This window comes from Lissotriton vulgaris, chromosome 11 (assembly GCF_964263255.1).
Source record: "Lissotriton vulgaris chromosome 11, aLisVul1.2, whole genome shotgun sequence".
In the NCBI taxonomy this organism is placed as follows: Eukaryota; Metazoa; Chordata; class Amphibia; order Caudata; family Salamandridae; genus Lissotriton; species Lissotriton vulgaris.
Genome location: NC_141699.1, coordinates 1,030,862,897 through 1,030,878,682, shown reverse-complemented (window position 1 = coordinate 1,030,878,682; position 15,786 = coordinate 1,030,862,897).

Here is a 15,786-nt window from a genome sequence, read left to right as displayed (position 1 = left end):
TGCATCGAGTGGGATTTATTAAAGGTGATGCTTTTTAAAAGTTTCTGCCCCTTCTCCCTGACAACAATGCCATTGGAGAACTAAGGGGCAAGTCACTTGTCCTGTACATCATTATATGTGTCCTAGGGCCAGACGTAGGTAAATGGCATTTACCGATTCGTAAATACCGAATTTTACCGATTCGGTATTTACAAATCAGTAAATGCAATGTAGGTATTTTTACCGAATTATTTACTGAATCTTTAAAATTAGGTAATTACCGAATCGGTATGTACCAATTCGGTAATTGCCATTGATTCCTATGGGCCTTGAGGCCCATAGGAATCAATGGCAATTACCGAATCGGTATATACCGTTTCGGTAAAATTACCGAATTGACAAGGGGGACAGGGTGTCACTTTGACACCCTGTTGCACCCCTGATTCAGGCTTGTGTGCCATGTGACACACATACATGCCCTTAGGGCATGTATGTGTGCCACGTGGCACAGGTGTACATGCACAGATGTGCATGTATACAGCAATTCGTTATGTACCATCAAATAGTATTTGGTGGTAAATAACGAATTCTTAAAGGCCTGTGGCACTGTTTGAACTGCCACCTACATCTTGATTTACCAGAATCGGTAAATTTACTGATTCAGTATTTTACAGATTCGGTAAATTTACAGAATCTGTAAATTTACCGATTCTGTAATATTTAGGCCCCCTACATGTCAAACACCAAATACCGGTCGATAACGGCCGAAATCGGCCGTTACTGACCGGTATTTGGTGTCCTACATCTGGCCCCTAGATTCTTAGATGGAGCAACATTATGATATAGTAAATCAAACAAGAAATTATAGTACAACACGTATCCTAAACTTTATTTGAAAGTGTTCGCATATATGGTAATAAAGAAAAGGATTCTGCCTAATATAAAATATCTGTCAAGGATCACACAATTTTATGAGGCAGGAAGGCACCATATATCCAAAGTTTTCTAGTTGCATATTGTACAGTACGACTACTAAAAGAGTATAACCTTTTCTTGTCCGTTTCACATCAAAGGTTACTGCTTTGCTTATAATTCTTGGTGCATGCTTGCAGAGCTTAGGTGGCAGACAGAACCCACATGAAAGCTCAGCTCGCCTTGGCTCGAGGGTTCAAGAGAACCTAGAGCTGAGCTAGAGCCTGGCATCAGGCTTGAGCCTGGCTCAAGCTTTTAGTGGCTTGCCCACAATTAATTTCTTATAGTGCATGATCACTCCGTGAACGCTCCCACTCTTGGCCCTTATAGCAGATGTCTGTTGTTATCCAACTCAGTGGTACCCAATGTGGAAGTATGTGTGTAATTAGCAGGGGCGGCTCCTACGCCTGTCAGCACGGCAAAAAAGGAAAAATAACATGATAATGCAATGGTATTATCATTTTATTTTTTCTGTGCTGGGGCAGTTTTGTGGGGCGGGCTAGGCTGTATGGGGGGGGAGTGGTGGCACGCTCCTAAGTGCGCATGAATGTTTGGCCGGCCCTCTGGGGCTGGCCAAACATTCATGGGCACTTTGCATGTTCTCCACCCAAGCTGCATCACAGTGGCACACTCTCTGAGCATCCCCTGATGGCACCCCTCTAGATGGAGGAAAGGAGTTTCTATGGTCCCCCCAGACATCCCCTTGCAGTCGGGTGCAGTCACTTAGTGTACCAGCCTGCAAGGGGATCTCTAATTCCCCTTAAAGGTGCAGGCATGTTGACACCTGCACAGTGAAACAAGAAGCATATTTAAAGCTCCATATTTCAATTGAATGCACTGCCCCTAGGGCAGCATGACTTAGCTGCTACCCTAGGGGCAGCACATTCAACATAATACGTTGCACTTTTCTTGCTAGCGCCGAGCGCACCTTTTAACCCGTTGCCTGCGCCGAAAATTCCGCGCTAGTGCGGAACGTTCCATTGAGCTAATGAGATAGGATAGTTCAGCGGACGTGCGCAGCACTGGCGAGGTAGTGCACACGACGACCACTGAACGTTCCCCGCACTTAAGGGGTTAAAAGGGGCGCTCGGCGCTAACAATGACATTGCACCGTTTTCTGTAATACGGCCCTGGTGTTTGACAGCCTTAACATTCAGCAGCAATGGCGGCAGGCGCCTACGATAAACTTTGGACTGTTGTACTTTATATAATTTGTGTACGAATCAGTCTCTGTTTGCATCATAATTGTTTGCCGGAAAACGTATCTTGAATGTAGCTTACTCAAGTTTAACATTTTGCAAAGCTTTTATACACAAGCAGGAAGAATATCAAGTGTTTTTACGAAGTATATTTTCTGCTTAACCATCTTTTAAAAATAATTATTTATAGAACTTCACAAAGTTCATGAAATAAACATTGCAATTTCGCACACCTCTAATTCCGTAGAGCATATTCAATTTAACACTCAATTCAAGAGAGAGTATTGTAGTATAGCGGAAGCAGGAGGCTCAATCAATCAGTCGACCAGGTTCTTATAGAGCGCAACTACTCACCGTTAGGGTCACAAGGCGCTGAGGGGAGAGGGGGGTGGGGGGGGCGATCTGTGGTTCAGTCAAAGAGTCAGGTCTTGGGGTCCTTCCTGAATTGATGCAGTGATGGTGATTGCCTGAGATGTGAGACAGGTAATTCCAGGCTTGCAAATTCTCAACTCAATTGTTCTTTCAGGGCTACAAAGAAGCAGAAAAACACCAGAGACCGCCTCCCTTCTTAAAACAGCATAATGCGTTCATTTGATATGTAATTTACATTTTTCAGATAAGAGGAGCAGACACAAACAGGATGTAAAGTATTCGGTGTAGCATAGACAAAGTTAAGTAAACAGGGAAAGTTTAAGATGGAGCTAAGATGGGTATCGTTCATTGTAATGTTTTCTTTTCTTTGGGAATGGTTTAAAATGTAAATTGCATAGATTAAGGCAAAACACATTTGAATTTTTCACATGCATGGTCCAAATGACTCCTTCCAAAATTACATGAACGAATTCTGATATCATATTGAACCGCTAAGAGCTACGAATGAGTCCTTTTCGCATTTCCAAACTGCAACTTCTTCATTGTATCAATTGTGAGATGTGAAAGGCCACATTTTGTGCATGCACCTGCCACAGTGGGATGAGCTGTGTGAGCACCAGAACCATGGGCAACAATTGTATTGTATTGTATTGTAATTGCATTTATATAGCGCTTACTACCCCTGACGAGGTGTTGAAGCGCTTTGTCGGCGAGTAGCACGCTACTCTGGGACCCATAGAGGATTCGTGTTGAATTAGTATAGTGAAACATTCAAGTACATTTTAAGTGGTACAGTCAAAAGTGTCCATTCCCCTGCACGGCCGCACAGCATGATTGCGTGCAGCTGTGTGGAGAGCAGACAGCACAACCACCACCAACTTTTGTGCTCTCAAGTGAGTACATGCTGCAGACTGCTTGGAATATGAGGGTGAGCATGAAGTTTGGGGGCAAATGCAAGCTGCATCCACCCTCGTGTGGGCCCTCAGGTCATCCTTCAAACATTAGGGCTTGGACACATATGTACAAATCCCTTATAGTGGTCTAAGCATACCTGACACAGGTTATGTTATTGATAACCCTGGTCTTGTAGGGGTATGGGACAAGAGTCCCCCCATTATTGTGCGGAGAGAACTCAGGGCCCGATGTTGGTGGCAAATACCGGTCGGAAACGGTAAATTTACAGAATCTGTAAAATACTGAATCGTTCGGTAATTCCCAGATGTAGGTGGGACTCTTCTGAGTCCCAAAGGCCCTACAAATTCGGTATTTAACCACCCAATCCAATTGGGTGTTAAAATACCGAATTCAAGTGTGCTTCCACATGTGTGCATGCACACCTAGCCATGTGACAGACAGACATGCCCTTAGGGTATGTCTGTGTGCCACATGGCGCACTTGCCTATTTTTGGGGTGCCAGAGGGTGTCAAAGTGACACCCCCTGCACCCTTGCAAAATTCGGTATTTACCGATTCTGTAATTACAGAATCGGTATTGCCCATTGATTCCTATGGGCTTTAAGGCCCATAGGAATCAATGGGCAATACCGATTCGGTATTTACAGATTCGGTAAATACAGAATCTTAACGATTCGGTATTTACAGAATCTGTAATACCTACATCTACCCCCTTCATATTTACCGACTCTTAAATACCGAATCGGTAAAATTCGGTATTTAAGAGTCGGTAAATATGAATTACCTACATCTGGCTCTCAATGAATAAACATCTTTGTGCTAGGGACTTCGGTCCACCCTATTCCCTCCCTCTCAATTGTCGGCCATCGCATGGCCTCCTGGTGGAGCCTTTTCACTTGGGCATGCTTTTTTGAGAAGATCTTTTCGGTCCTAGAAGGTCGGTAAACCAGACAGAAGGAGGATGCTCGAGAAGCCTATTGTGGGGTGTGCCAGGTTAAGAACTCAAATTACTTTTTTGTCTTTGTGTCACTACACATGCAGGGCCAGGAAGGCTTGTGGATGACTGCGAGTCCCTTCTTGTTTTGTGATGGCAATCTGTGATGGATGCTATAACCATGCATGGATGAGATTCAAGGATGTGTATGGATGAGAGTTTAAGCCATGTATCTATAAGGAAGAATGAATCTAGGTTGTATTGCATGTTGAAGTCAACTATGTCTCGGTGTGTTTGTGGCTTTGGGGTGTGCGTTGATTAGCATGAGTTGAATGCCTTTTGTTTTGAGTAATATATTTGTGCTCGTGATTGCTAGGAAAATGAGATTGGTGTTATATGTGTGATAGGAAGTTTGTGTATTTGTGTCTTTGAGGTGTGAGAGTGAGTGTTGTTTATGCTGTAGCTTATGTGACGCACTTTCTAATACAGGTTTATTGAGGGGCAGTGGTTCCAGTCCTAGGCCGTTCCTCTATCAAACATGTCCAAATAGGTGATGCCCTTGGTTTCATCCAGCGTTTTCTAAGGATGCCTAGAGGACAGGATGCTTTAAGAACCTGCATAGATGTAAGATGGTCCCAAGCCTGATTTGTTGCTGGTGATGGTATTGTTGTGCTGGGCCTGGAGAATAGAGGAGGAATGTACGGTGGAGCATATCTTCTGCCTTGGTGTGAACTGACTGCTAGAAATTGAAGAAGTTCTTAATGACTGGTCACATGGTAGTCTGGATTGATTGTATCTAGGAATGAAAAGATCAGACTATTTAAAGTGTTGCGTACTGATGGTATGTGGTGTGTCGTAGGACTTTACGTTTTCCTTTGTAACAACAGGTTGAATGGTTTGCCGCTGCAGTGATATCATAATATGTGGGTTCTGGGGTTTTGGCAACACGGATTTATACTTAGTGGAGCATTCTGTATTAGTTGACTTATATTGCAATCCCGCTTTAGGGGTCTCAATACCAAAGAATAAACAGTCCAACCTCCCCTCTGGAAGTGGCATATTAATTAAAGAACCCTATATTGCATGCAAGTTGCTTTTTCATTCGGGATGAGAGATTCAAACAAGTCTGTGATCTTTCAAGTAGCCTTGCATGCGCTGCTTACTGGGTGGCTGTTTTTTTTAACCTGTTTTGATTCAGACAGTGTTGCACGATCTATTGCTGTTTTTTACTCACCACTTTGTTTGTGTCTGCCTAATCTAGTCGGGACCGACGCCGGTCCGCCACGGCTGTCGTGCCGTTTGTGCGGAGGGCGGTTCCCTTTTTCTCTCACTATTCTACTTCCGGCAGGACACGGTCTAGTCGTCCGCCGGAAGGAAGCTATATATTTGCCTATGTGGCGGACGCGCAGCGGACTCAAGTAGCCCTGCTTGCGATGCTTACTGGGTGGCTGTTTTTTTAACCTGTTTTTATTCAGACAGTGTTGCACGATCTATTGCTGTTTTTTACTCACCACTTTGTTTGTGTCTGCCTAATCTGGTCGGGACCGACCCCGGTCCGCCGCGGCTGTTGTGCCGTTTGTGCGGAGGGCAGTTCCCTTTTGCTCTCACTATTCTACTTCCGGCAGGACGCGGTCTAGTCATCTGCTGGAAGGAAGCTATATATTTGCCTTTGTGGCGTACACGCAGCGTACGCGCTGCGGGCATGCCGAAGGTGCGCCTAAGGCAAGCCCGTCTGCGCCCGTCCGCGCCAGTACCGTGCCCAGCGCACAAAATGCTGCTGGTTTGCTTAGGAACCAGGTAACCTATTCAGGGGAAGAACTTCATTTATTTAATCATGTAAGGGAGGGCTGTGGTTTGATTGGGTTGAGGGACAACAGTAGTTGCGCAGGTTGTGGTTTCGCTCTCATGCCTAGGAAGGATCACTCTTCATCAAATCCTTCTGTGAGTCATCAGTCTCTCGATGTGTTTAACTCCCGGGATGAAACTATGCTGCAAGGCAGGCTTGTTAATGTAAGATCCTTAGGGAAGCATAGGTACGGAATAGCGCAATTGATAGGGGCTGTACATGCTTTTTATCACAGAAACGTGGGCAGATGCTGCTTCTGACCCAGATTTTATTACTGCCACCCCAGTGGGGTACAGAGCTATTAGATGGACAGGCCTCTGAATAAAAGAGGTGGAGGAGTTGCGATCATTTTTAGAGAATGCTTCTTAGTCACTGTTCAACCTTTTTCCTCTCTCGCTTTCGAGGCACTAGTGTATTGTCTACCTGGGACTAAAACCTCCTTCCTAGCTAACCTCGAGGAGATGCTAGAAACCATTCTGTCCAATAAGGAGTTTACTATTTTGGGTGACTTTAACTTTTATTTAGAGGATCTTGACAAGAAAGAGACGGCTATGTTTGTAGACACACTAGGTGCCGTCGGACTGGCCTAATTAGTGGGTTTTCCCACTCATGTGGTGGGACACACGCTGGATGGGATTTTCTCATCAATTAAGGGGTTTAAAATTAAAGATGTGTATCCTCTTTTATGGTCGGATCACTCTTTTATTAGTTTTAATTTCCCCAGGAGCTACTACTGTCAGCTCAGCAAGTCTATGACACAGGCAGCCTCCTGCAAAGCCTGGAGCAAAGCGGATAAAACTGCCCTCTGGACTATACTGGAGGGTTCTTCTCCGCAATGCTCTGATAATGTGGATATTGCAGTTAATAACTATAATAATTGGCTGTCAGATGCAATCAGTTTAGCGGTTCCTACGAAAAAGATCTCTCGTAACAGGGCAGCCTCGTCGGCACCTTGGTTCTCTGATCTCCTTCGTAAGGAGAAACAAAACTGTCGCCGTAAGGAACGTCGCTGGCGAGTGAACTATCTGGACTCGGACAAGCAGGTGTATAAGATGGCACTTAGGAACTACAAAGATCTACTGATCTCTGAGAAAAGTAATTACTTTAAAGCCCAGATTCACGCCACAAAGAATTCCTCCAAAGAATTATTTGCTGTGATTAACAAACTTTCCGTTCCTAAAGTACTGGGCAAGTTGGGGAGCCAACAATTTGCTAAAATTATGGCCTCCTCTTTCAAAACTAAAGTTTTGGATATTTTCAGTGTTTTTAAGGATAGTACAGGTCCGCATCAGAATGGTCCTTTCATCAGAAGCTCTTTGTGTGGTATCAGCCAGCTAGACAGCTCCGCTCAACCGGGGCAAAACTGCTGGTGGTGCCTAAAATTCGGACCTTGCACTGGGGCAGCCTGAGTTTTCAGTATAGCACATCTAGGTTGTGGAACTCTCTTCCACTTGAGATCAGTAAGGCCAGTTCCCTCCTGAGTTTTAGAAAAAACCTGAAAACGTAGTTGTTTCAGTGAGGGGTGTTTTGTGGGGTTCTTGCTGTCCTTAAGCGCCGAGACACCATTTTGGTATTTGTGCACTCTATAAATAGCATTACCATTATCATAATCATTACTACAAGTAAAGATTCCACCTCTTCCTGGAATGAGCTGGTGCAGTGATACAACCTTTATTTTAATGAATTAAAGTATGGTTTGGTCAGGCACTTGAAGGTCCACCCATCACTAATACATACTTTACCTTAGGACAATTCACTTCTGGTTCACATTTCTTCCTAGGATGCAAGTATACATCAAACATCTGTTACAGTCTGCCTGGAGAAAAGCTATTGAGAATCTTCATTGAAGACATCAGTTCCTCTCTCTACTAATCTGAACACAAACAATAGAAAGAGGGAGGCGTCTGGACTACTGGGGAGCACCGCCTGGTCATTTGTCGCTTTTAAAGACACAGAAGTGGCCAACTGGCCATGGAGAACTTGCTTGGAACATGAAGAATAAGATGGAGCCTGGTTGCTACAAAGAAGACATTCTACTCCCTGCCTGCTGTATGAGCAATGTAGTTCCCACTCAGCTGCCTCATTTCCTTTGCCCACTGTCGGAAGTACCATCATGGAACTTCCATCACTGGAGAAAGGAGACAGAGCACAACATTGGTGAGGAAAAATAGTAAGTGCTGCAGAGTAGCACACTCCTGGGTTTGGGGGGCAGAGACCCAGTTTAATTTTTAAAACACCTTTAGCTTCACAATTCACAATGTTAGTGTACTTAAAATGTAATACAATATCATAAGGTTTAGGGCATCTCTACTTCGCCCACCCCTCCTGAAAAGCATGAGAAGCATCTGGAACTAGTAGAATGCTAATCACTGCAAACCTGCACTAAGGGGACTGAGTTTGAGAAAACTAGTTACTCACATACGGGCAACTGAGCCAAGAAAGAAAGAAACAGAACCAAAGCTCTACTGTCTTTGTAGGGTATTCAAAGATGTAGGAGTAGATACCTCACTCCCTTATCATGACATGCTTCATCATTGGCGCCTATCCACACCCTGGTTGGGTAGTACCACCTGGGCGGACTCAAGCAGTAGAAGATCTCTGGGAATTCTTAGATAAAATACAAACTGTATAATGCAGGGATCCAGAAGAAATGCAGGGATCCGGAAGAGTGGATTAATAGAAAGAGGTTTTTAGTACCAGGGATTTTTAGGCGCACTGTTGTATGTCGCAACTGTCAATCTGCAAAATCTCATATGGTGCTGCTAGGAAAGGGGATAAGCCCTATAACCCCTATGTGTTGTGTGGGAAGAACCCTCACAATTTCAGTTATATGTCTAAACCTAAGCACACATCTAGGGTAATACAACAGTATGTATGGTATTCAATACAACTCGAAGTGTAAGCAAAACAATAATTCATAAGCGTGTAGAAGCTATGTTGCTTTGGCCTTTAATTCGGTTTTCGTGAGGTCAAACAGAAACCAGCCGACACTTGTTTCATCGCATATGGAAATGAATTCCGCGACTCCTCAGGGCTGAATGTTGACGTATACGACTTTGTAATTGCGCTGCCGGTGATAATTCCAACCTGGCTGGGCTAAATCACTTGAATTGGTTAAAGTTTTTCTAGGCAAGATATCGCGCTGATGGTGAAATCAATCTACGGCACGTTGGAACGATCTGTGGCGGGTGCACTACCCTCTGCAATGCCACTCTCTCCCTTCTGCAAAGTCCCCGATGTCTATGGTAACTTAGTCATAGATACAGGTATGGGTAATGATTACGCACATTAATGATTACGCACATCTAAAGAATGCTATTGATTTCTCCAGTGGATAGTTTGTAGGCAAATTCAATAGTCTTTATGCCCACAGACGACTTACTAGCACAAGATTGCATTAGCGAAGCAGTTTTCACCTTTGTGTAAATGGGACATAGGTTCTCAGTTCATGGGAGTTCAGCCGGCACCACCTGCAAAATGTAGTTGTGGATCAGTGGCTCTGGTTGATGTTGTCAGCCACCGCACACAATCAGTGCCAGAATCATTGATGGTGGGACCGTGGATTGTGATCTCACTCCTTTATTGGCCACCGGTGTTGAACTGCACAACAGGTCTGCACTTTGGAGGCTGGTTTTTGCAGTTGTGGCTTACGGGCTGATAAAGGTGGGTGCTAGTGTTCGCCAGTCACAGCCTTTGCTCTCATGCAGGAGGGTGCTTGTCTTCGACAGTCATAGTCTCCGGGCTCCTGCAGATGGGTGCTAGTCTTTGGCCGTTACAGCCTCTGGGCTTGCACAGACAGTGCTCGCCTTTTGCACTTACAGCCTCTTGGCTCATGTAGACCAGTGGTAGACTTTGGCAGCTACAGCCTCTGGGCTCCTGTAGATGGGTGCTTGTCTTTAGCAGTTACAGCCTCTGGGCTCGTGCAGACGGGGGCTAGTCTTTTGCAGTCACCGCCTCTTGGTGTGTGCAGACGGGAGCTAGTCTTTGGCAGTAACGACCTCTGGACTTGTCCATACAGGTGCTACTCTTTGACAGTCACAGCCTCTTAGCTTGTGCAGACGGGTGCTAGCCTTTGGCAGTCACAGCCTCTGGGCTTGTGCAGACGGGTGGTAGTCTCTGACAGTTACAACCTCTGGGCTTGTGTGGGTGGATGCTTGTCTTTGGCAGTTACAGCCTCTTGGATTGTGCAGACGGATGCTAGTCTTTGACAGTTACAGCCTCTGGGCTTATGCAGGCGGATGCTAGTTTTTGGCATTTAAGCCTCTGGGCTTGTGCAGGCGGGTGCTAGCCTTTGGCAGTCATAGCCTCTGGGTGTGTGCAGACGGGTACCAGTATTTGGCAGTCACAACCTCTGGGCCCGTGCAGACGGATGCTAGTCTTTGGCAGTCACAGCCTCTGGCCTCAAGCAGACGGGTGCTAGTCTTCGCCAGTCACAGCCTCTGCTCTCGTGCAGGAGGGTGCTAGTCTTTGACAGTCACAGCCTCTGGGCTTGCACAGACGGGTGCTCGCCTTTTGCACTTACAGCCTCTTGGCTCATCTAGACCAGTGGTAGTCTTTAGCAGTTACAGCCTCTGGGCTCCTGCAGACAGGGGCTAGTCTTTTGCAGTAAAAACCTCTGGACTTGTCCATACAAGTGCTACTCTTTGACAGTCACAGCCTCAGAGCTTGTGCAGACGGATGCTAGCCTTTGGCAGTCACAGCCTCTGGGTGTGTGCAGACGGATGCTAGTCTTCGGCAGTTACAGCATGTGGGCATGTGCGAGCGTGTGCTTGTCTTTGGCAGTTGCAGCCTCTGGGCTTATGCAGACAGGTGCTAGTTTTTGGCATTTACAGCCTCTGGGCTCGTGCAGGCGGGTGCTAGTCTTTGGCCGTCACAACCTCTGGGCTCGTGCAGATGGATGCCTGTCTTTGGCAGTCACAGCCTCTGGGCTCCTGCAGACGCGTGCTAGCCCTTGGCAATCACAACCTCTGGGCTCGTGCAGACGGATGCTAGTCTTTGGCCGTCACAGCCACTGAGTTCATGCAGATGGGTGCTAGCCTTTCGCAGTCATAGCCTCTGGGTTCATGCAGACGGATGCTGGTCTTTGGCAGTCACAGCCTCTGGGCTCCTGCAGACGAGTGCTAGTCTTTGGCAGTCACAACCTCTGGGGTCGTGCAGACGCGTACCAGTATTTGGCAGTCACAACCTCTGGGCTCGTGCAGATGGATGCCTGTCTTTGGCAGTCACAGCCACTGAGTTCATGCAGATGGGTGCTAGCCTTTCGCAGTCATGGCCTCTGGGTTCATGCAGACGGATGCTGGTCTTTGGCAGTCACAGCCTCTGGGCTCCTGCAGACGAGTGCTAGTCTTTGGCAGTCACAACCTCTGGGGTCGTGCAGACGCGTACCAGTATTTGGCAGTCACAACCTCTGGGCTCGTGCAGATGGATGCCTGTCTTTGGCAGTCACAGCCTCTGGGCTCCTGCAGAAGCGTGCTAGCTCTTGGCAGTCACAACCTCTGGGCTCGTGCAGACGGGTGCTAGTCTTTGGCAGTCACAGCCTCTGGGCTCCTGCAGACGAGTGCTAGTCTTTGGCAGTCGCAGCCTCTGGGCTCATGCAGACGAGTGCTAGTCTTTGGCAGTCACAACCTCTGGGCTCATGCAGACGGATGCTAGTCTGTGACAGTTGTGACCTCTGGACAGGTGCTGGCGGCTTCACAATGGAGAAAATAGGGGCAACAGCATCAACACCAGACATTTGGGCTTGTTACAGGAAAGCCAGACAGTACAATGATGTCTTAATGGTTAGCTTCTTCAAGCATCTCACTGCTGGAACAAAACTGGGAAAATGCAAATAATGCGTACTGTATCACAGACCCTGGAGACCTCTCTTATCCCGAGCCACGAAAATGTCTATTAAACGTATGGGGACCAAACGACCTGTCCAGATATGGCCAACTCTGGGTTACATTGGGCATGATAGTGGCCAAACGTGATATCGCACAGCGCTGGGGGGTGGCGGAAATTCCAACGAAAACACAATGGTGCATGAATATGGATAGGGTGATGGTGACGGAGAGGGCAGTATACCTAAGCTGAGCGTGCCCAGGGAAATGGAACAAAATCTGGACCCCATAGAATGTGTATAGAGGCGAAATCTGTGAGCCTCTGCCGGAGGATGACCCGCTAGAGTCGGATGAGGAGGGAGAGGAAGTCTGATGTGCTCTAAGGGTGTGACAGGGGGTCGATGACAACGGGAGTGGGGGAGGGACCCAGGACCCAAAGGATAGGGAATTGAGGGTAGACATGGGCGGGACTCATGGAAAGCCACATGCAAGAAAGCCCAAACATTCCCGGCATTTCATTAAATGCTTGATTCATCAGGTGTAAAGAGTGACACGCACAAGGGGAACGCCCTTGGCTTCAGCTACTGTAACGCTACTTGTTCATTGATGACCGCAATGTGATTTCTTTGTTGCTTTCTTTTTGTTGTTTTTATAAAAAATAGAAAACTAAAACCTCTATTGATCAGCAACTTATCGCTATTTATGTGCCTTCCAATTTGCCTTGCGATAGTCACTTTTCTTCTGACCACTATAACCAGTTTGAGGCCTTAACCTGGTGCAATGTATCCATCAATACATGATTGCGGCCGGCCCTGTGGGTTGTAGGCCAATGGCTGTGCAATATTGTAAGGTACAATAAAGGTTTTATAAAAAAAAAACTAGGAAAATAAGATGACCCCTCACGAACAGGGTAATTACTGGCTGTGAGGGTGACTGACAAGCAAACACACGCAATGGTCAGAAAAGAGATATGTGAATACTCTGTGGACCACTCCCTTCCTTGATACTCAAAGTACTGCCCAGGGCCTCATTCAGCCCTGCTGACATTTACATGCGTTCCCCTGGTCCACAGTAGTATTGAGCTGCTGTTTACCCAACTCTGCACTAACATTAAAAATATGTTAATTAAAGGAGCAAAAATTAATTTAAAGGTTACTTGAAGTTAAAGTAAGGAAGTCACTAGGGTGCCCTGAACCACTTAACTTTAGCAACATCTTCATTTTTAAACATCTCGCAGAAAAAATGTTAAAGTATGACATTTATTAAAAATTCAAAAAGTATATATTAACACGCAGAACCATTTCATCCTAATACATCAGATTATATCAGTGTATTGAGAAGTATTTTTTTTAAATGATAGTTTTCAAACATGAATTTAGAAACATTAATTCTTTCCCCCACTATGACAGCAATGATAATAGTGAACTGAGACGCGTCAGTTGTTATGTGCATTCTTTTCATAGCTATGTTCCTATTACAGATGAACACCATTATAGTTTATTAAATCAAACACAGTAGGAGGTTTTGCACAGCACACATCTTGAAGTCATGTATTTCAAGATCCTCTTATATGTGTTAGAGATGAAAAAAGGAGTAAAGTGAAATAAAGCATTTGCCTAGGATCACACAATTTGGTTAAGGGCGAGGCCGGGATTAATAATAGGTTTTCTGGTTTCTCATTGTGCAATTCAGCCACTATATGTATGTTTCGCTTCCTCTACACCCAACTTACCACTAAGCCGCCCTGCCCCCCATAACCCCTATAACTCTTGACTGCCACCCTGCTGACATCAATGTTGCCTTTGGTCACATCACAGACCAAACGTTTTGGCCTCAGAAAAAATGTTTGCGAGTACCAGTGGTCAAGGAGAATTTGGACTGGAACAAAGCAGTGGTTTCTGTCCCACTTTTAGGCGCAGTTTCCAGATACTGGATGTGAATCCACTGTCTACGGTTCTGGGACCAGTTTAGGTAGGTGCCCGTTCAAAATTAATTTTCTGACAGCCTGTCAGACACAGCCTTTGTGCAATGTGATGTCTCACACAGCAGGTGGAAATGATCCCGACTCCAAGTAGGTGTAGCCAATAAAGGCACAATTAAGTATAAGATATTTGCACATGGCTGCCACCAGCCTTCTTGTAGCAATAATAAAAAAGATACAGGCAGGACATGCCTATATATTTCTTCACCTTTAACAAAAGAAACTGCTGACCCACCCTTAATCCCTACTACCACCAAACAACAGTGCTCAGTAACAACTACCTGATAGTCCATTGCCTACAATGGACTGTCAGGTAGTGGAGTGGTGTGGCTCACTGGTTAGAGGCGGCAGACCCGGAAGCAGAGGACGGCCCGGGACCAGGGTTCAATTCCCGACGTGGCAGGGTCGTGAACCAGGGTCAGCGGACTCGATAATTCTCGCCTCGGTGCCTACTCTACCCAGGGATTACACTCGGCAACTCTGGGCATTAGCTTGCCTCATCTCCACAACGGCCCCCCACAAACGCCGGGGATGCCTGGTTTCACCTTGAAGATACCCAGGAGGGAACAGGGAAAGCCAGGACGGGTTCCCCAGCGGTCTATAGCACCAGGACGCCTCTGGGTAACAGTGCGCTTTACAAGACACACACATTTACATTTACAAGGACCTCATTGAATGTGTTAAGGATAGCCCTGTCTCCGTCCTCCCTCGCTTGCGTGTCTGTATCTCTGACCTCCAGCCCCCTTAGTGTAGTTAATGCACTTCCACTGTCTGGGGAAGCTGTGTTCATCCACCTTGTGCAATGCTAATCCACGATCTATCCAAATTGGATCCCACTGGGTCAAGTACTCATATTCTACCATGCACATAGTATTCCTACCACACATCCACTGAACACACACATACTCGATGCACACACAGGATGTCAGCACAATGGTCTGGCGGTCATACTAAAGTAGAACTTTACTCAAGCAGGGTCAGCGGACAGCACTCTCCCCTGACACAAAAAGAAAATCTGGTCAAGATTTATAATTCATTTGAATTCTTTATTTTTTACTCTCTTGCTGTTGGGCTTAGCTGCCTTACATAACACCTCATGCACTTCATCATAATCCAGCATTCTTGTTTCTCCTAAATATGCATCCATGGGTGCTCACTCTGGTCAACAAAGGACCACTTTGGAGTTTGATTGGACTGTTTTACAGGAATCTGTACCAAAGTATAGAGTCATAAAATCCAAAGTGGCAAAGAAAGTGAATCAGGGCCAGCTGGTTGGGGGATGTGAGAGAATGCTATAATTGCCTCTCAATTTATCACTTTGTTTTGCTTATTGACTTCTATATATCATAGATAGAGTGGAGAGGACATCTACCTCTTTTAAAAAGATGTCCCACATCTACCAAACTCTACTTTAGATCCATTGTGTGAAAACGGTTGAATAAAAGTGAGACACACTGCAACCTTCGGTTCAAGTTCACGCTTAATAAAACTCCGGAAAAATGCAGTACGAGGGTAGTAGGACTTCAGAAATTATATATTTTTTTTAGTTTTTGGTTTAGTGAGCTACTTGGTGTAAATTAGTGTATCAATATTTTAAGAGTGGAGTTGGCACCCTTCATTTTGTGACGTTTCACATTTTCTAACAATTCTCAAGATTGCTTCCATTGGTGTGCATCACACTGTAATACACTGTAATATATCTGTTGCAAACATGACACCCTTATGCTGTCCCATGCAAGTGATATTCTTTTTTCTACCTTTCTTGTA